Genomic DNA, 22,327 nt, shown 5'->3' on the forward strand with positions numbered 1-22,327 from the left:
CCTCATCTTCCAGGACACAGCCTGGTTGGACAACTCGGTCACTCGAATCACTTGAACAAGTCCCTTCCCTTCTCAGAGCCTCAGGTCCCATGCCTGCGGGCAATGAAACGTCCCTCCTTCCTAAAATACTTGCTCTATGGATGAAAAGCACTGTACGAAAGAGCTTCTCTTAGGATTCCTGGACAAGATTAGGAAGAGTATCAGTATAGCTAGGGTTGCCAGGTATCTGGTATTGACCTGGACAGTCCGGGATTTTTGCCTCCTGTCCAGTAAAAAAAAAAAATCAGAAAATACAGGACACACAAAATGTCTGGTATTTTCTGATTTTTTTCCCGGCCAGGAGGCAAAAATCCCGGGTGCTTACAGGGTTCCACAGGGGAGCTGTCCAGCCTGGCACAGGGAGACAAGATGGTGGACAGCTGACAGCAGTCTGTTAGGGCCAAAAAGCCTCAAAAACATTTCTTAAAGGGGCCACACTGTTTCCCCCCCCCCCTTTTCAATAGAATGTTTTCCCCAGTGGTTTTTTGGGGAAGAGGGTGTGACGGCACGTTGGGGGTCCCCCGTCTCCTGTACCCCGAAATGGCACAAACAGACTGCACCAGCTGGTGGAATAGAGGAAGTTTATTGCCTCTCCAGGATACAGCACAGCACAGATGTAATCTGGTCACAGAGCTGGGCTAGGATGCCTCAGGCCCCCTTGAGATGGGGGAGACCGGGTCCCTAAACTCCAGCCCCTTTCCCTAGGCTGTCTCCTCCATGCTCCCAGACAGCCAGCCACTAACTTCCAGCCCTGCCCCCCAGGCCTGCCCCCAGCCAGGGCAGCATTCCACCTTCCTTTGCTCCTCTTCCAGCCCTGCCCCCCAGACAGGGCAGCATTCCACCTTCCTTTGTTCCTCTCCATGGGGGGTGTCTGGCCATACTGGTCTGCATAGTGACTCATCCTGTTTTGCTGGGTCGTGGTACCCACGGCAGCCAGTGGGGGTTACCCCAGAGCCAGCAGCATAGAAACCAGCCAGGTACCCCCACTACGTCACAGAGGGTGTTCAGTATTTTTGGTTAAACCATCTGGCAATCCTAAGTGTAGCAGCCTCCTTGAAACCAAGCTCAGTAGAGAACCTTCCCAGCCTCCACTACATTTCAAACGCTGACCTCCAGCTCCATCTCTTCTACCCTTCGTCCAGCAGCAAAGAGGAAAAGGAGAGAATTCTTAGCTGCAAGGGCCATTTACTATTTTATGGCCCGTCCTCTGAGAAAGACTTAAATATTCTGATATCAGATATCTTCTCCCTGCGCTTCTTTCCTTTCTACTTCTAGGCCTGTGAGGCGAGGCTTCTCCTCATCCTCCAGATGCTAGCAACCTCAAAGGCTGGAGGCAGGGGAGACCCAGACAGAATCCAACGCTGACAGGGTCATGCGAGGAAGAGTCGTGGTGCGGCTCTCACCTTCTGAGCCAGGTGGGGAGCCTGGTGAAAGATTTCCTCTGTTGACTTGTTAAGAGCCATTGGAGACAGGTGGGCCCAGGGGATTCAGGCTGGAATCCGCGTGACCAAGAAGGGCAGGATTTGGAAGTTACCCCTTGGACAAAATTCCTTCCTTGATTTGCTGGAGGTCTGGGCCAGCGGAGGAAATGGAGGTCAACTGGGCGGCGTGTTGCTGCCAGGATCCCCCATGCTGCCACTGTTAGGGCCCTGGGCTGGGGGGGAGGGGGAAGGTCTGCGTCCGTCCCCCCCCCCGCCACCTCTCTGCTGGGGTGACAGGTTCCGCCAGCAAGGAGACCCGACCCTGACCTCATCCTGCAGACAGGCCTGAGCACCTGTCTTAAACGGGCGCCGTAACTGGTTATTTACAGGTTATTTACAGCTCGGCTTACAGACCCCCCGCAACTGGGCCACATCTATTCCAGCCAGCGGATCTCTGCCAAGCTGGGGCAGGTCCATGCGAGCCCATGTTGACAGGAGAATGCTGCCTTCCCGAAGGACGACCGTCCCCACACACGCATGTGCTTTGCAGGGGTCTTCATTTTAGCCAGGCCAACGTAATTCATGCCAACGGAGACCACGCCCAAGTCGTTCCTCTCCTGCTCTGCAATAGCGGCTCTGCTGGCATTAGTCGGTGTGAGCTGGAACTATCTGGGATCCTCCGGAGGCCCACAGAGCCCGGCTTGGCCAACAGCTGGCTCTCCTCAGAGCTGCAGCCTCCGCATCTCCAGTCGGTCTGTAAGCTCCTCAGAGCAGGCACTACGTATTCAAGCGCAGAGGCTGACAGTACTCACTGCATCCCAGCTGAGGAGCACAGAGGACGAGATGCACTATGGAGCAAGCACTGAGCTGGAGCAAACGGCCACTCAAAGCCGGGGCCACCCCCAGGTGGTCCCTTCCCCTTATTAGTTCACAGCTTATCCCCACTGAGCATGGAGAAGAAACCCTCAACAATCCCTTGTACTCAGGCCTCTGGAGGAGCCCTCTGCTCAGGACTGCGTGAGGGGCGTGATGTTTTCTCTTTGTCTTCCCGGACTTTAATAAACAGGTCCCCAGCTCTTGATTAGAGGGCAGCTTAAGAGCTCAACAGTGGCAATATTTCACTGGCCATATTTTCTCTGATGGATTAGAGCAGAGACATTAAAACTCAGCCCAGCCCTGCAAACCAAACCTCACAGCGGAGACTGTACAAACATATTGTTGTCTGGAAATAGCTCTAGGCGACTAGTGCTGCTGACCTCGGGAAATTTCGCTCCCTCGCCCAAAGGGCTTTAGGGCAGGGGAGAGCGGATTTTTAGAACTTGGAACCCAGAAGTACAGAGACAACAGGAAATCTCAACTGGAAAGGGGAACATTCGGCATGTGATCCAGAGTGGGCCAAGGAGGAAGAGATGCTGCTGGAGAGACAGGAAAGGGATTTTTTTTTTTCAAAAAAGGAAAACATTGAGGGCAGCAAGTTTGGCTGAGAGCCCTCTGGGGACCTTAACTCTGATGCTGAAGGTCAAACAGAGAAGCTGCAGGAGCCAGCTACAGAACACGCTTGGTCTCTCCCCTGCTGGACAGTCACTCAGTGACCAAGTGCTTACTCGCTGGCTCTGGTTTCTCCTGGAGCAGAACCATCCTCTCCCTCCTCTAGTGTGTCTTTCACCAAATATTAGCACCCACGTACAGTTCCATGATACACTTTAAGGCAAGGCAGCCATGTGTTTCCACCTGCCAGGGATGCAGGCTTTACGCCCACGAGAGAAGGGAGAGGGGAAAAAGGAGGCAGAGTTGGAATGACTCAGCTAGGTGACTCAACAGCCAGCGGCAGAGATGGAAATAGCCCCCAGGAGTCCTGACACTGCCCCCACCCCATCGTACCTTGCTCTACACACCCCACTCTGCATGGGCAGTGGGTGAAGGCCCAGCTGGGGGAGGCAAACCCCAGCCCCGCCCCTTCTGCCTGAGGCCCCACCCCTTGAGCCAAGCCCCGCCCACCTCCAGCCTGATCATTCTTGGCCACCTGGAGGCCCAGGAAGCTGGGCACCAGCCTTCCCCGGTAGCTGGCCATGTAAGCAATTTAGGGAAGGCTGTGCTGCCCCTTGCCTATATTACCAGCCGCCCGTGCCGCTCTCCCTTCCAAAGGTTGTCTCTCTGTTCCCACATCACAGCCGCTGCTCCTCCGACCTGGGAGCCTGACGCCTCGCTCTTGGAATCGGTCTCCAGGGAAGCAGCAGCCCTTCCAGGATAGTAAATCCAGTCACGGCATGCAACGGCAACTATGCTGAGTTCCGTAGGACACCCTGGCCTGCTTCGCGACTGCGGGCGACATGCATCGTGGCTCCATCCGCCGTCTCTGTAGCATGCGCTGTAGAGGCATGGAGGACACCAGCCTCTCTCCTAGCACGGGCCTGCTCTTTCGAGGGCTCCCCAGAATCCTTTGCTCCCAGTTGCTTGAAGGAGGGGAGTCTGGAAAGGGCCGAGGTGCTGCCGGATCACCTGTGGCAGGCAGTGTAGGCGGTACGAGGATGGGGATCCTGGCCTCTATTCCCAGCTCTCACATCTGCGGAGCACAGGAAAGTCACAGTCCTCCCTGCCCGTGTGCAAGGCGGGGGAGGAATGCTTTGCATCCGGCCGGGCCGCGGAGAGACTGCAGTCATGCAACTTGCTGAGACAAAGAGGCAGGAGGCAGCGTTCAGAGAACTTCTGGAGTCCCTGCTGGTAAGGGGCTACTCTCATGGCCCCTTAGCCCATTTAAAAAAGGGAAGCAGTCATCACCCAGAGACGGACTTTACGACCGGAACTGGGCGACCACACATGGATGCGGCAGACAGTCCAGGAAAAAGGAGGGTTTCTTATTGTTTTATTTGTCCTTTGCGCAAGCAATTCTCTACCTACGAGGTGAGAGATGGGGAGGGGCTGAAGAAAAAGGAACACATCGGCGGTTCTCTCCCCCAGCTGCAAACTGTATTAATTATCCCTGGGCGGCTCTGGGGGAGCTGGAAATTCACTCCCTGATTAGGAGATATTTATCAGAAAACTGCAATGAAGGTGGGACACGGACACTGTGATTAATATTATATTTCAGCAAGACTTAAATGAAATGATCCATCATCCCAAATGGAAGATCAGCTAATGCCTTCTGCCAGGGCTGCACAGATCAGCTTGGAGACAGGGGCTCTCTGGTGGAGTGCTGCAAATGAAGCTTTGCCTTCCTGCTTCCAATGAAAGCAGCTAGGGATAGGTACGTGCCGCCTTCTTATATTTCCCAGTCATTTTCTGGTTTCTCATACACAATCCCCCTCTCCCCCGGTGCCTTTCACTTCATTTTAACCAGGTTTCATGCATCACCTATGTGCTGTGTAGGTATCCTCATTTCACAGATGGGGACAATGAAGATACTGAGAAGGGAAAGTGAACTTGCCCAAGGTCCTAAAACAAACAGAGTTGGAAACAGAACTGGAGTCTTGAGTTTCTTTCCCCGGTTCTAAACACTAGAGCAGGGCTATCAACCCTGCATTCTTAATCAATGGCTTTTAATTAAAAAGTCTTTTTCTATCTAGATAGGACACACCCAGAGGAGAAACTGTTGGGAGCAGGCAATAGTTTCTACTCTAGCACTTCTGGCTGGAAAACTTTTGTTACTCAGGGGTCTGGGAAGAAAAAAAAAAAAGCCGCACCCCTCGCTGACACAAGTTCCACCGACAAACGCTCTGGTGTGGACAGTACTAAGCTGGCAGGAGACGCTCTTCAACTGACACGCTACCACTGCGTGTTAGGGATGGGTTAGTTAAGCCGACAGAAGAACTCCCAGCTGCACAGACCAGCTGTGCAGGAGACCTTCCAGCTGTGCTGCAGTACAGTCATATGCTTGTGCGTGCAACAGAATGGGGGGGGGGGGGAATGAGGGAAACTGTTCCCTAATTCTGAAGTCAAATCTCACTCCCTGGTCTGAGGGAGGGCAGGAAGGTTATCCTGCTCTTTGGGGGGGAAAAAGATACCCTATAGGAAATCTCTCCTCTTCTTCGATCAGCTCTTCTCTCCAGTCCGTTACCCGTTGCTTTTTGGTGGGGTTGCACATTACCAAATGCAAGACTTTTAACAAAGATTCAGCATCGCGGTGCAGGGTATGGAAGCCAAGTGACAGGCTGCGGCAATCCGGACATGAATGCACTACATGTTCATCTGAATTTCAAATACAGAGCGTTACGCGTGGTGTTCTAGCAACTGTCACCGCAGCAGCGTCAAACCAGCAGCCTCAGCACTACGGCTTTTATGGTAATTTTCAGGGAGTTACCCAGAAGGCCCTGCAGCGGGAGAGATTTTTCTTGGCAGCCGTCCTAAACTAATTTTTTATGTTCGTGTCCGTTGGACGTAAACATTTAAAAAAATAAAATGAGGATGGGAAGAAAGGCAGGGTCTGACTGGCAGGTTTTGCCTGTTCTGCGATCGCCGCATGGGAGGCGCGGCTGTAATCCCTGCCCTGGGGAACACACAAGTCTATGCAGACCGATACAAAGCAGGCTAAAGAAAGACTCAATTTTAGGGGTACTGTGTGTTCTGAGACACCCTCCCCTACGAAGGAAACCAGCATAGCCCAAAAGTTAGTGCCCTCTACCCGCCCTGCACAGCAGAAATTGGCGGGTGGGTATGTATTAAAGGAACAGCAGAATTTTAACAGGCAGCATCTTCTCGCCAAGCATTCAGCTGAACTGTGCCATTTCTGACCCCCAAACAAGGGCTGTCGCCACAGCCTTCCCTGGTGCGTGCACATCCCATTTCAGCGTTAAGTGGGAGCATTGATATTTTACTGCATAGCCATGGGGAGCACGGAGCTTCCAACCCAGTGGCAAAAACACCTCAGTCCCTTGTATTAGCCCATTGAGGGAGGCCACTGGAACACAGAAAAATGTCAGGGTCCAAGGAAGGTCTCAAATAAAAAGGCTGCATTACTCAGGACGAGCAAGGTGTCCAAGAGGGCCTGCCCGGGGACAAGACACGGATTAATATGAAGACTACAGAGAAAAAGGCGGTGGTAGCAATAATCCAACAGAATTCTATTTATCGCCTACAGTCCACAACTTAAACCCCTCCAACGCATTATCAACAATCTACAACCTATCCTGCAAAATGACCCCTGACTCTCAGAGGCCCTGGGGGGGGAAAGGCCAATTCTCGCTTACAGACAACTCCCTAACCTCAAACAAATTCTTTCCAGTAACCACACAACACACCTCCATCGTAATCATCCAGGAACCCACGCTTGCAGTCAGCCCCAGCGCCAACTCTGCCCACGCATCTGCACCAGCGATTTCATCGCTGGACCCAACCACATCATCCACCAAATCAGAGGCTCATTTAACTGCACATCCACTATTGTGATCTATGCCATCAAATGCCAGCAATGCCCCACTGCACTGTATATTGGCCAAACTGGACAGTCTCCACAGGAAAGAATTAACAGACACAAATCAGATATCCGAAAAGGCAACACTCAGAAACCTGTTGGAGAACACTTTCACCTGCTTGGGCACTCAGGAATGGCTCTCCAAGTCGCCGTTTTGTTTCAGGCCAATTCCACAAGCCAAATACACAGAGAAGAGTTGGAACTTAACTTCATTTACAAGTTTAATTCTTATGCAAGTGGTATGAATAGACACATCAGCCGGCTCACACACTATCTTCCACATCCTAATGACTTAACCAACCAAACAATGGAGGTGCTAACTATTTTTTAAATCAGACTCTTGTAACTATTTGAACCACCTACTCACTGTCTCTTTTTTCCTCCCCTTCTTTTTTCCTCCCCCGTTCCCCTTATTTATTCTTGGATCTGGACTTCCAACACTCCTGTCATCTGAAGAAGTGGACTGTGCCCACGAATCCTAATGACACCATCTACATGTTTTGTTCATCTTTAAGGTACTACTGGACAAAGCCCTGGCTGGGTTGAGTTAGTTGGGATTGGTCCTGCTTAGGGCAGGGGGCTGGACTTGATGACCTTCTGAGGTCTCTTCCAGCTCTACGGTTCTAGGATTCTATGATTCTAGACGAATTATTGTTTAATAATTCAATTGTCCTACAATGTGCCCATGGCTATGAAAACCCATCTGGGAAAAGCTCCCCCAAATCTGTCTCTCTTCCTATGGCCTGATCTTCCATTAAAAAAAATCCCCTTTCTATGCTTGGCTCCAAATACAGCAGAGAACTTCATTCCCACCCACTCTTCCCATTTCTGAATTCCCTGTGGGAAGAGGCCTAATTGTGCTGCTCCAGTCACTGAGTGACCTGGCATTTCCATTGCTCTCAGAATCCAGATCAGTTCCTGTCAGGGGTGAAACAGAAACCACATGTGGAGAGCTGGGGACGGCTGCCCCGTTTCCTACGACCTCAGCCTTTGCAACAGACAGAGAGGAAAGGACAAAAACCCTTCCTCACAGGACAGAGCCACTGTTCACAGAGGAAAGGAAGTGAGAAGGAAAATCCTTATCCAGGCAAGCTACAAGAAACACCAGCCACTTAATTTAGATTTCATGAGAATAAAAATGAAACCAGATACTGTACTAGAGTGGTAGATGGAGAGGGAGAGATTAAGATTTAAGCTCTATTGGAGCTTTTTAAAAAGCTTGTTTCTGCAAAGTTTGCAACCCACATAGAAGCACCACAGTGACACTGGAAAACCAGCAAAGGAAACTGATTACCCACACAAGTGAAGCTGATCACCCACACAAGTGACACTGATCAATCCAGTTTAATTGTCCCAATGAGCACCAAATGCAGCAAGTGAAGATGCTGGACATGGGGAGGAGCGGGGAAAGAATAAATTAGATTTTTATAAGCACATCTCTCAGCTTCAATGATCTATGGAGTTATTAGAAACACAAAGATTTTTAATAGATTATTTTCTTTCCAGCGCCCCTTTCAGCAGTTAGCTACAAGATGTTACGATTTAGCCATTTCAAATACTGGATTTTAAATAGTTTCTTGAGAAGAGATTATTCTATTTTGAAGAACCATGCATACACCAAGCTCCTACCATCCCTCTCCAATGCCTTCACGCCATGTTGAATTATGCAACTGCTGAGTTTATTGAGAAAGGACGAGTGGCCACAAATGCACAGCTACTCGCACCTTCAGAGACAGAAAACAGTTTGCCTCAACCTTTGGGACGTCTACACTCAGAGCATGGGGTTCACGCCACATCTCATCACACATTTACTGCTTGCAAATGGAAAAGAAAAACAAAGCCCTGTTGTATGAAGCCCATGAAGAGTTAGGACAATTTTTGAATTCAGGTTCCACTAAATGTTGAAGTTTGGGTCCCTCTTGGGCACAGTGTTGCTGGACACATAGAGAAGCACAAAAAGTCTTCTGGATGGGAGGGAAGACAACGCAGCCTATCTGGAAAATTCAGTGATTGTGCGATTGTAGCCGCCAGTGGGCAACTTCAAATCTGGGACCTCTGGAGTTTAGCATAGGAGCCGCTACAGCTGGAGCTATAAATCCAGCAGGCTCTCAACTTAGGCTGTAGAGCTCCCTCGTTCTTATCTCTTGCAGTAAATGGTCTAAATGCCATTACATGCAACAGGGAACCACCCCCACTGGGTGCAGGCAGGAGTGTTCTGAGACTGGCTGCGGCAGCTGGTGCCCCAGGCAGAAGGCGCGATCAGTGCCCCCACCTGCACAGCTGTCAATGGCAGTGACGTAATCACGGGGCGCCCTGGCTGGCGGTGCCTTAGGAAACTGCCTAATTTGCCTAGCATCACAGGCCACCCCTGTGTGCAGGGGTTACACATGATCTAGTTTGGGACTGACTAGAGCACATATTTAAAGAGTTACACTTTACTGCAAATTGAGTCAGCAGGGTCCTGGATAAATTCCAATCCATGCCCTAGTATTGAGTTAGCCTCCTGGATACTGTCCCAAGACCAAGCTGATAATGCAGGACACAAAGGCAGCACAAATGAGTACATTACAATGCCCATAAGGCGTTCTGTGTGTGAGACACACACGTATTCCATTAAGGATTGGTTTACATCAGAAGACTTGCATGGTTTTACCAGAAAAGGTGTTTAAACTCCATTTATTTATACCCATGAAAACTTGTAATGCAACGTAGATGGCCTAAACCAGCTTCACACTCACCGTACATCAGTTTAGCAAGGTTGAGCTAAACTGCTTTCACCAAAGCTTAAGCCAGCTTAAATGCATCTACATTACGTTAGTGGTTTAAAACCAGGGCTGGATTACCCAATAGACAGACTAAGCATGTGCTTGGGGCACCAGCAAAGCAGGGGCACACAAAAAAAGAAAAAAAAAAAAAGAAGAGACTTTACAGTATAGTATTGTTTTTATTTTGAATTGCATATGGGGGGGCACCATAGCACCATAATCTTTTCAGTGCTTAGGGCCTCTAAAGGTCTTAATCCGGCCCTGTTTAAAACTGACTTAAAAAACCATTCAGTTAAACCACTGCAAGTTTTGTTCTGTACCCGTCTTTACAAACGCTGCCACGGAGACCTGAAACAGGCTGTGCTATGGAGACTGCATTATTAGTTACCTGAATCACATTAGCTCTTAGAAGCCCCAGCCTCATTGTGCTAGGAGCCGTACCAACATAGAGCAGGTATCTGCCCTGATGAGTTCACAATCCAAGGGAAGACACCAGAAAAAACAGACAGCAGGAGCCGATGAAGACTAAGACCCCAGCAGTGAGGGAGGGGAAAGATTGGTCTGGCAAGGGGCATTCTGCTAAAAGACAGGATATTTCGTCCCTCAGCAAAGGAAGCCCAAGGAATGGCCAAGCTGAAGAAGAGAGGTCCCCGTCCTAGCACTTCAATGCAGGCGTCTCTCCCCTGAAAGCCAACAGCTGGACTTCAGTAACCCTGGTCGCCCTCTCATTCCTCTCTGTAAACAAGCTGCCAGGGAAAATAAATAGTTACTAACATGGTCATTAACTGGATTCTGGCAGAACTCTTCCAGGGCAATTCAGAGGAAGCCATCAGGCCTAAATGGACACATTCATCAGCATTCAAATGCTTTAATATTTGACGGGGCGGGGGGGGGGGGGGGGGGAATTCAACTAAGAGCATGAACCATTTTAACCCCATCTCTGCCAATGCTACTCAGCCCTGGCTACTCTGCAAAAGCAGCAACGTTTGATGGGAAAGCCGCCTACTCAAGTAAGCATCTCTTGCCAGTCTGGGCAGCCTCCCGTCTCACACCCTCCACCGCAGCTGTAACCTTAGTCGCCAAGCTCTGGCCTATTTGGGCAACGTCGCTACAGTCCAAGCTCCGCTATTAGCTACCAGCGAATTCTTTGATGGCGGGGAGGGGGAGGGGTGTCTTTGAGGCACGTTGGACTCGCCCCATCATCCCCACTGCAAGGTCAAATTTAGATTGGAGGCTGCTGGTAGGTCTCAGTCAGCCGCAGGAGGAACTACAGGCAAAGCGTAGGCCAAGCAGACGCTTCCCACAAGCCACTGCTGCCACAAGAAGTAGGGAGCAAACTACCACGGCCCAGGAGAGTAGGCAAAGCCCAGAACTGCCTGAGGGGGCCCAGCAGACACTGCAGCCAGACCTACGTACAGTGGCACCATCAACAAAAAGGGAACCCAGGAAGAATCGTTGCAAAACAGCCTGCAGCAAGCAACCCAGCCATAACTTGAGGGGTGGAAGAACCAACCACATCCAGTAGCCCAGCCAGCTGGCCATTCACAAGGCCCCACTGCACACCACAGCTGGAGGGACCAGAAAGTTCTCCACAGTCTGTGCACACACCTCCAGCTCACTTCAGCAGGCACCGCAGGGAGTACACAGTCTCCAGTAGACACGCCCTGGCCCACAGGCTACCATTAATGATCACACAGGATCCTCTCCTCCTCAGCTCAGGCAACGCATGCCACCCAGCACCAGCGCTCACGAGCGGTTCCAGCCATGCCCTTCAGGAGTGCCATTCGCCAGCCCAACATGCCCCCAGGGAGCGCTGCGTATTAATCCTCATTCTGGATTTAAAAGCTGCTCCGGAGCTCAAAGCCAACAGGCTTAGGAAAATCCATGCATCCCAACAACCGACACATCCAGAAGCGTCAAGAGAGCAACAAAGACTGGAAATTACTTTTTGAATCCCCGGGACTGGGCTGTTGCCATCTAGCAGGGGCTTAGCGAGAGCTCACGTACAGGGCATGCAGGACGGACTCTGTTAGATGAGCAGAGCCAAAAATAATCAGACAGAGACCAGGCAGCTACCGCAAAGATGGACGCCAAGTTAGATAAATTGTTCAGCCGGGCGCACGACAAGGGAGCGGGGATAAAAGCCTGAGAGAACAGACCCAGAAGACCGGCACTAGAAGGCAAAATAAATAAATAAAGAGATAACTTTCCAGTTTACTAGGCTGTGCCGTCGACGAAACAACGATCCCTTGAGTCATAAAGCAATCAGCACGCTTGGAGGCTGAATCAATGTCCAGAACAGACTGCTCATTGCCAAAGAATCAGATAGGAAAGAAGAGGGCTGGGATCACGCCTGAAGGAGCAAGCCCCATAAAGGTTACACAGCCTTTTCCTACGGATAACACACCCAGCTGGTTTGAGGTGTACAATTCCAGGATTTGAAAAATGTAATTTACCCTGATAATGATCTTAGTTGGAGACCCCAATCAAGGGGTTACGTTAATAGTTGGAGACCCCAATCAAGATCAGGGCCCTGTTGCACAAGCACTGTAGGAATAATTTAGTTGGGATTGGTCTGATTTCGTTGGGATTGGTCCTGCTTAGGGCAGGGGGCTGGACTTGATGACCTTCTGAGGTCTCTTCCAGCTCTATGGTTCTATGATTCTAATAAAGGACAGGGACTGCGTCACAGAGCGGATGTTCTAAGTAGAAGCAGAGTGGTAGGGAAAGTGCAGATAGAGAAGTGACTTGACCAGTCACACAACAGATCAGTGGCAAAGCTGGGCAGAGAACTCAACATTTCCAAGCTTCTAGACCTGAGTGTGATATAGTATCACAATCTCTAGAGTAGAATCAAAGCACTGAGATCTCAAACGAGAGCTCATTAGTAAAACCAGCGAACTGACACTAATTCACTTTTCAACAACTTTTTTACATTTTCACTCTGCTTGTGCAGTGAAATCTGGGCAATTTCACATTAGTTCATGCTCACTTTCACCCTCTGATTTTTTGCATAGCATTGGGACTTTCCATGCACCCTGGGAATGTTTGAGTTCTCCAGAGTCCCCCCCTCCACAAACTCATGGTAAATACGTTATTTCTTAAATGGTTTTTGTTTTTTTTAAACCATGCTGGCATGTATAAGTTTTATCACGTTTCACAACACCAGTTAGACTTACAATTTAAAAATTGTGGGTAAATTACACAATAGCACCCAGTTAATGCAATGAAATAACCTCTCTGTGCCACAGACTTGGATTGCCAGTGCTGGCGTGGTTAGAGCTGGCTTCGCTATACCCAACCCCGAAGTCTTAGAATTTTGTAGAAATTACATTTTAATCAGAAACTGAGGTTTGGGATAAAATCCACGTGCTGTGTCAGACCACTCTGGTGGACAAGCTAATACTCCATCTCCCTGCCCACCCAGTCCCCCAAACCGCATGGAATAGCGGAGGAAGAGCTGTGGAAGTCACATATATATTTACAGGCAGTCCCCGGGTTACGTACAAGATAGGGACTGTAGGTTTGTTCTTAAGTTGAATTTGTATGTAAGTCGGAACTGGTACAAATTGTAGGGGAAACTCTAGCCAAACATTTCTCCAGAGCTCAGTTTTATTCTCCCACACCTCACTTCCCTCAGTCCTTTATTCTCAGCTGAGGTGTCTGCTGAGAAAAGCCGCTCCGCGTCTCCCTGGTCTGCTGGGGGGGGCACTAGCTTCGCGTCTCCCTGGTCTGCTGGGGGGAAGCAGCTAGTGCGGGGTTGCCTCACCCCGTTTGTAAGTAGGGATCCGATGTAAGTCGGATCCATGTAACCCGGGGACTGCCTGTACTCTATAGTAAGCAAAGCTGTCAGATGGGACTCGCACAGTTGCATCGGATTGGTAGATTTTTTTTCCCCGGTATGTCAAAGCTACAAGGAATAAGACACACTAGCACCAGAAAGGATTCCTGGCCAGACTCCCATCTATAGTTATGCCCATGCGAACTGTCGTCTCAGCCCATTGTGTGGTGCCGAATTGTTAGTTTATTTAGCCAGCTTGATCAAGAGTGTTCCTGTTGGGTTAGACCACACAAGCCCAGTAGGCTGTAGGACCGGACACTGCATTATGCTGCAATGATCTAAGTCTTCCCTCATCATTACCTGCCAAATCAGGAAAATTGGACTTTCAGTTGTTTTACCAGCACCAGGTGATTAACTCTGAGTGTCAAGCCAAGGCTGGATTTGGAAACTGTCCAGTTTGCACCTGATTTGGGATATTGGAGGCAGTCTGAGCCAAAACCCTGAACAGACGAGTGGGATAATTAATCCTAAGCCATCCCTTTCCATAAATATCTTTTAAAACAGAGACCTGGGACAGTTCCCTGAATCAATAGCAATGCATCAGCAGCTCTAATGACCTGCCTAGCTGGACATCTGAGATCTCTTTCTCCCAGGTGAAGATAAAGGCAACAGAATGAAGTGCGCATTTCACTGCAACAATTCACACGGCATGAAGAAAGGGTCATTCCCCCTCAAAACAAAACAAAAAAGAGAGAGTTGTATAAAAGACCAACTCCCTTTGGGCACAAGTGGTATTCAGCCACTTGTCTGTGTCGAACTGAGATGGCTAAACCGTTAAACCTGTGTCCTGTGTCTGCACAGTGCCTAGCACAACAGAGTCCCCAATACTAAAAATAATCAATATACGGATGCTAAGTAAATAAAGTCTCAGCTAATTTTCTCAGAAGGGGTTTACAAATACCAGCTAAGACTCATCCCTATCCCTGCAAGACTGGTAAGGGTTAGTAAACCTATCTGTAAAATGGGTCTGACACCCAGAGTCACTTGCTTAAGCTGTCACAGCAGAGCAGTCAAAAACAGAACCCAGCCCTGATACCCAATCACTCTGCCCTAGCCTCTGGACCACATTGCCCTGTGACAGAGCAGGAAACATAATCCAGGAGTCAGTCTTGTCTAGCTCCTGCTCTGCCCACGGAGCTTCTTGGTACTCACTACTCTGGCTGCTTCCTTCTCATACTGAAGGTTAAAATAGGACTTTTTCTATGCAGGTAAAAAGTCCTCTAATCTGGGCTGCTCACAGTTGCCTCCTCCAGACAGTTAAACTGGAGTCCGTTCGCAACACCGAGTGTTATTTCAATGCAAGGTGCCTATTACTCTCCTGGAAAAATGTTTGCCTTTTGCTTTCTGAAATATGGGCCCTCGCTGCATGCAGGAAAGAGGAAAGTGCCAGCAAACTCATTGGTTAATAAATCAATCTGGCAGGGAACAATTAACAGTTTCCAATAATCAATTAGGCAGGAGCAGCAATTCTCTCCCATCCAGCAACGGATGTGAAATATGGCTCCTCTTGTAATTACCGCCAGTTGGGTGCGTTTCGGAATGGTGCACATCCGACTAACGGCTGCAGAGTTGGCAGCCCATTCCAGATGCACCGAGAATCAGGGGTATGTGTGGGGGGAGGGGTGAAGGTGAGTGGTTCACATGTCACACCCGAACCCAGGCCTGGCCTTATATTGCAGCATCAAAGAGAGACACGAAATCAGAGGATTGGCAGTGAGCCTCTGGTTTAGGACCCAGGCCCTCCTGGAAGCCAGGCAAGCACCGATAGCAGTACTTGGCACTTCTCTTTGGACTTCTCCCGAGGATCTCAAAGCCTCTCTCAAATGTAAGTTAAACTTCCCAGTGCCTCATGGGTCAATAAGATACCCCAGTTTTACATAGGGAGAAAGTACAAGCCGGGATAAATCAAGGACCATGCCCAAGGGCACACAGCAAATCGAACAGGCAGGCTGTGATCAAAATCAGCGCTCACAACTTCCGGACCAGTGACTTCCCCACCAGCCCATCCCTCCTCCCAGGCAGATACACATGGGGCAGCAGATGGAGAACACCAGCTACTGACTGCACACAAGCAGTACTGCAATGCACCTGCTGTTTGGGACACAGGACTGTGGAGAACAAAGATTCAATCTTACGCCTCCATGAGGGCAAATCCATGAGTCTTCAGTGAGCCGAGTCTAATGGCAGCTGAGCCACCTCTCAGCAGGAAGCAAAATGCAACGTCCTAGCTCTAGGAACACCTAGTGGTAGTGCTGGTCCCAGCAGGGAATGGCCAATGGCTTCCCCTCCGGACAGGCTGCAAGAAATCAGTCATTTCAGCCCTATGCGCAAGATGAGCCTCCCTTTGGAGTTAATGCAGCCAGCATGGGGCTCACAAGGTGATCAGAATAATCCCAACTAGAAACTCTTCTTGTCTCTCTCACGCTCAGCCAGCAGTTCTCCAAATGCAGAGCACTGCAACCCACGCTACTCTGAGAACATCCAGCAGGGAAGGAAAAGGTGGAAACCCACTTTCCCTTCCTCCTCCCTTCCAGGCTGTAGGAGCAAGTGTAACTCACACACCTAGTGTGGTTACTGAGCAATGCAAGTGGTACCAAGACCACAGCAACAGTTAAGCTCAAGAGACCTCTACAGCACAGGCTGGTAGCCAGCTGGCTTGTAACTCAGAGGATAGAGGCTCCTACACCGAGGTCCCAGGTTCAAATCTGCCCAGTGGTGGTTACTCAAGAAAGCCACTGGAGCACTAAGGTGGAAGGAAAGAGAATGGAAAGTATCTTCTCTACTCCTTGGACATGTGCATACCTGCCCCTGCCAAGAGAGGGGCTCTGTCCAGGTATCCTTCATCAGAATCCCCCTCCCTTTTCCCCCTGCTGTGCTCCACCAGTGAGGTGGCTGCATTTCAAGGCTGCTGCATGCAGAAGATTCTCTGAACTGGCAGGGATGATGGAAAAGGAGAGGAGCCGTCAGCCAGTATGGTCCAACCCAGCACAGAGAAGTGACAGTGAGTCATGTCAAATGCAGACTAAGGATGGTTATATAATGCTAAGCTAGGCCTTGAGGCATGATGCCCAGCTCTGCCACAGACTTCCTGAGTGACCCTGGGAATGTCACTTAAGTTTCTGCTCACACCATAGAACATGGCATCAAAAGCACTAACAGGGCTGCTAGCATTAAAGACTACAAAGAGCTTGGTACTATGCATAGAAGCATGTTAAATACAGAGGACACCACCCAACGGTGCCTGCCCAAAAACATGGGTCTGTGACGACCTGAAACCCAAGGGAGGGTAGGAAGTGACTGTGGATGGAGTAGCGCCACCTGCAGGAGATGGCACACCCGAACCCCAGGCCTGGCCTTATATTGCAACATCAAAGAGATGGCAATTTGCGCACCCTCCTGGGTCCTGGGTGTTTGCAGCCAGAAGTTGTTCCTGCTGGATGCAGGAGGCTCCTCTTCCTCCAGCAGCCCATCCGTGATGCATCAGAGCAGCCTCACTCACTTCCCAGAGCCCCCTTCCCTCCCACCAGTCCAGGGTGACGGGAAACCTCCCGTATTAAAGTTTCCAGGTGGCTGCCGCAGCCCACTAAGGCGAAGGAGGGCCACTCGTGTGGCCCACCCACTATTCATGGTTGCCCAACCCTTCTCCGTGGGCTGCAGGTGGGCCACAGGTGTAGCCCTAGTGGCCACACGTGGCCTGCAGGCTGCCCCCCGCTGTCTGCAGTGAGCGTCACTGGTTAAATCATACCCTATGAGAATGAAAACCGGACTGTTGTTACAGTTGTCTCCTGAAACGCAGTTCAGAGCAGAGGGTGAAGAGCAAGAGGAGAATCCCGTTAGCTCCCCCTCCAGAGCATTTTGCTTTGGGTGGCTGCTGCAGCGTTTGACTGACTGGCTACCTGTTGGTCCGTTCCATACCCAATGGCAACTTGCCACTCGTATTCAGCCACCATCCACAAGGCATTCCACATCCCTTTGCCCCCCAGCACGGCAGCCGGCCAGAAGCAGCCGCTGGTGTCCCCAAGGACGTGCTGTTCCGGCCTGGTGACACACAGCATCCAACCCTTAACAGATCATTGATTCCTGAATGAAAAGCAGCTCCCCTCTTCTGCAGCATCTCCAGATTAATGAGCATTTTTACCACCCCCAACCTGCTGGCAGCACTTCGCTGAACGTCTCCCACAGAACAATCAAGCAACAATGTGGCTTTTGCTAAGAGGGGTGGATTACGTTCCAATGGACTGTGACTCAGTAGCTAACAGTTCAGTCCCTCTCCCATGGCAAAGCCAGACACTGGGCCTGGTACCATCTCCTTGGAAAGATGAAGTCGCCGTGTCAATGGAGTTCTGGGGGCCAGACCTTGCAGGGGACACTTCACCCCACAGTGTCACCCCACGGTGTCACCAAACCCGGCGAGGCCCTTTTCACAGCCACCCCCTGCTTGTCTTGCAAGTGGGTCAGGCTGGAGCTCTGTTCTCCCACTGCTTCAGCTCGGAGTGCAAATTAAAAGCACATGCGCAGACGCACACAAAAGCAAGACGAGTAGAAAGAGAAGAGAAATGGCATTGGGAAGCTTCATCAATAATTTCTAGACACGGGGGACACCACGGGATGCTGCTGCCTTTTATCCTTTCCTTTTGGAAAAGTTTTTTTTAAAAACACTGCGCGCGCGCACACACACACACACACACACACACACACACACACACACACACACACACACACACACACGGTTACACAGTTAGCTAGGAGGCAGCAGCTCCGCAGACAACCCCACTTCCCTGAAGAGTTTGGGCTCCCCAGGCAGAGAGAGGGGAACCCAGCTGTAATGCTTAGCAAGAGAAGGCAGCCAGAAATGGGGGAAGAGCAAAACCAGGTGCTGAGCGCCCAGTGTGAGGCAAGCAGCAGTAAGTAGCCTCTTGGGAGCCAGATACAACTGCTTTAAATCAAGGGGGAGGGATTCAGTTGGTGGTGGAAAATAAATTTCCCCCTCTGTACATAAAGTGCAGGGGAGGGCACCCATAGAACCAGGATTAGAGGCCAGAAGATGCAGGCAGGATCTCTGCAGGGTTGGTGAACACCATGTTCCTTTTAGAGATGCTTTCCCCGATTCTCTTAGCATTTGTGCCTAGTTTCTCATCGCCCTTGGAACAAAGCATGGCTCCGTGTTAATGTTTTATACCATTATTCTAATAACCATGCCAAAGACTAAAAGCAAGAGCTGTTTCTTGCAGAGCATGGGAAACCACACTCCCTGAATACTTGGATAGCTCTGGAGGGGAAAGAAAAAAAAAACCCACAACCAACACACATACGCACAACTAATAAAAAAACCCAAGTCACACGCAGGCTCTACATCCTAATATTTTCAATTGGTTTTGATTGATTCTGTAAATTGTGCTTTAATGCAGTCAGGAGAAAATTGCTCCAAGCTGAAAACATTCAAGCATTGTCAATTATCCCCCAAACACGCTAGGTTTGCGTCGCTTCGGTTTTAGTACATTCCTCCGTGCTGCATTGGTAAGGCACAGGCATCACGGATGTAAATATAGGCAAGTCGTAAGAACTTACATTTTCCCTCCTCATAGTAAGCCAGAGGTTTTGTGCAGTCCTGTCTTCTGGGACTGGGTCAGAGACAATTTCCCTCCAAATCACAACACCAAAAGCACCATGAAAAGCAGAGTCATCATTTCACGTTGCCCTTCGCATCCATGGATTCGGACACACAGACGGAATGCAAAGGCACTCACTCCTCTTGGCCGGGGTAGCTCATCGCTCTGACAGGCACAACTACAGCTCTGGCGCAGGGGGGTGCAAGCTGCCCAAAGTCACCGGCAAAGCCCCACATTCCAGATGCGAACAACAAGACCAACCCAGAAGGGAAGGGCACCAAACACGAGGGTTGGCTGACAATTCATATGCAGCACAGAGGATGGCATGCACCTGCTTCCACGCAGAGCCCCCAGACTTTTATTGGAAAGAGGAGAGTCTCCCATACACACCGTACCCTTCATCGCACCCCAGCCGCTCCTCCGTACAAGAGGATGCAAACACAGCAGAAGCCAGCACATTCTCTCCGCGTTTATAATTTCAATTCCAAGAGAACGGAGAAAGCATGCCCATGGCTGGCCTCTCTCTTCTCCACTCCCCACCAACAAAACAGAGCTCACTCGCTACTCCGACACATGCCGTAGGTTCCAGCCCAGTAAAATCCTGCACCAGCAGGATTCAGAACAGTCTTGGATAGGGATGTGGCATTAGCCATCTTTGCAACTCAGGCTGCTTGGAGGCCAGTCACCTTCCACCCCCTCACCCACGCGGTTCCCAAAGAGTCAATGATTATTTCCTTAAAGACCAGGGTTTCTTCTATCTGTAACGTATCAACACAGACTGACATGGGCTAACGTAGAGAGCAAACAACCTCATGTGAGTAATAAACGATCTTGAGCACTGGAGATACTTTTTCCTTAAAGAGAAGCAAAGCTAATATTCTCTGCCCCTCCTCCCTGCAGCCAGTCCCCACCACATGCAAGAGCAAAAGAACACACCTGAGTGCCTTCCTCCTGGGCAGCATGGACAGACAAGTGAGTATTTTTCAATCCATTAGCATTTCCAGCTGAACACCACAGACCGATGCAGCTCCTGGATGCAGGCCGGGAGATCATATCCTGTGATAAATCCATTTGGTTCTGACATACCAGGAAACGGATCCCTTTATTCTATCACCCAAAGCCCTCAAAACTACAGATTGTTTTACTCATCATCTAGCTCCAGCCTGCAGCTTCCCCCACCCACCCACCCACCCACCCATCCACCCCACGCACCTAAAAACTCTGACGTGCCAATTTATAAGCAGTATGTGGCTGGGGGAGGGGGATGTGCAAAGTCTCATAAGCCTTCAAGACAAGAAGTTAGAACTGGCTCGGGCGTGTCAGTCAACTACAAGAGGAGCAGCCTGAAACGTTACCAATTGGTGTCCAAGAGCAAAGCTGACATTAGTTTTAGAACTAAGTGAGGCAGGAAGAAGGATGGAATCATCTCCTCCAGATGACGCAACGAATTCCCCATGATGCTGGGAGGGGAGGATATAGCATCTCTCTGCGCACAGCCTAACTTTCCATTCGCCGCCCCCTTTGTACATATTGCACCTCATTACGCCAATCCTACAGAGGCTTAGAGCACCATTAGACACAGCAGGCAGAAACCATGTTACTAAGAGCGGGGGGCAGCTGCAGACCACAATACTGCAATTCGGCTGAGAGATTGTAATTGTCCCCCCCCTTGCCTGTCTCCCTCCAGCCTGGTAGCTCACCCGCCCACCCTTTGAACAGCATCGCTGCAATCAGAGACCCAGATTAGAAGCGATACACTGTAAAAATCCAGGTTGTGTCACCTGGGCGTCTAGCATCTGTAACTCTGAGCCTTTGTTAATTTTGTTTTATTAGAGCCTCCCTCGTGGGTGGCTACAGTCCCCAAAGAGCGTCACCAGTTGCACTTTCTTGCCTCAGATGTGTGTGTCTCGGGACACACACAGAGCACACGATACCTTTTAAATTAACCAGATGCAAATGCCTGTGCCCCTTTTCCGACTCCCCACTTGACTGTCGATTCCCTCATAATTAACAGGCATCTGAGATCTGAAATACCTCCGCAGCAAGCAAAGGCAGACAAAGCATCACACACCTGTTAAGAAACGGGAATATAAAAAGAGCTTCAATTCCAAGAACACATGAATAACCCTGTTGGCTGAAGCAGTAAGTGTCTGAGAGAGAGGATTTGACCGTTTGCCTCATTTTTCCCAAAAGGGCTGCCCAAATCAATCAAGTGTTTTAACAGGGCAGGGCTAAAGCCAGAGGCCCCTCTCAGGGACGCCAGTGTCACACCTAATTTCCGTGAAATTAAATAACCCAATTCAAAAGCCACGCACACAGGTCTCTCTCAGATCCAGAGTGCAAATCTGAATGCAGCTTGGATCAAACGGACTCTATAATAGGATATATACGGTAGTCAAAGGCACCCCCTACACTACAAGGGTCTAGCACCACATCGACTCCACGGCAGGGAAATCCAGGATTCCAGTCCACGGCTGCCTGCACGGCCAACCAGCCTCAGCGAACCAACTTGCCGGCAGAGGCTTTTCAGCCTGTTCATAGGTGCAGCAGCAGGTTAGAATACACTGAGCCATCGGAGAATGTTGATCTCCTCCAGATCTAGCCTAGAGGGAGGGGTCAGTGGGAAGCAGATTAACCTCTCTTCTTCAGGGCTGGCGATAAACAAATCCTAATGCGAGAGCATCCAATGCTCAGCTATGGCCCCTCTTGCAGCATGGGCCACATCCCCTTTTCCTGCCGTGCCAAACACACACATAAAACCCAAGCTATGGAGGAACTGAAAAGTGCAATCTCAAGAAAGCCCAGTTGTTGTTTAATCATGAGCCGCACAGCAAGACCGAAAAAAGAAAGCCGGGACGGGAGATGCAGCCACGAAGCTGAATAGAGACCCAGGACGCCCCCTTGGGAACAATGCGATCAGTCCAAGCACACAGCAAATGCCCGCAGGAGCAGCTTTCAGCAAGGCTGGAGGGAGGGATCCATGCCCCCCTCGGGCAGCACAATCCGCCGTACGGTGATTTAGGAGGTGGCCGCGCAATGTAACTAAAAAAAAGATAACGGGAAAGATGGTGGCTGTTTCCAGCAACCGCGCTGATAAGAGATGAGACGATTAGGAAGGGCCCTCCAAGTTGCTCATTGCCACTCGGCGACGCTTCCCAACGAGCAAAGGAAATGAGGCTCGTTAGACGCTGCTTCCAGGGGTAAAAGGCAGGGCTCGGTCAAAAGCAGAGACGAGACAACCAAGA

The 22,327-nt window shown here is 50.2% G+C and overlaps 1 protein-coding gene across 3 annotated transcripts in view; it reads right to left on the reverse strand.

The window, feature by feature from the left end:
• The window catches only part of PTPRS (protein tyrosine phosphatase receptor type S), a 279,600-nt gene that overhangs the window by 254,299 nt on the left and 2,974 nt on the right, over nt 1-22,327 (reverse strand). The window contains exon 1 of one of the 3 annotated variants that reach the window (XM_075903074.1): nt 20,019-20,119. The exons of the other annotated variants lie outside the window; for them this stretch is intronic. The gene's annotated coding sequence lies outside the window, so the exon portion shown is untranslated. Of the gene's footprint in view, nt 1-20,018; nt 20,120-22,327 lie in introns of those variants that run through there. 3 annotated transcript variants of the gene reach the window in all.

Source organism: Pelodiscus sinensis, chromosome 19 (assembly GCF_049634645.1).
Source record: "Pelodiscus sinensis isolate JC-2024 chromosome 19, ASM4963464v1, whole genome shotgun sequence".
Classification (NCBI taxonomy): domain Eukaryota; kingdom Metazoa; phylum Chordata; order Testudines; family Trionychidae; genus Pelodiscus; species Pelodiscus sinensis.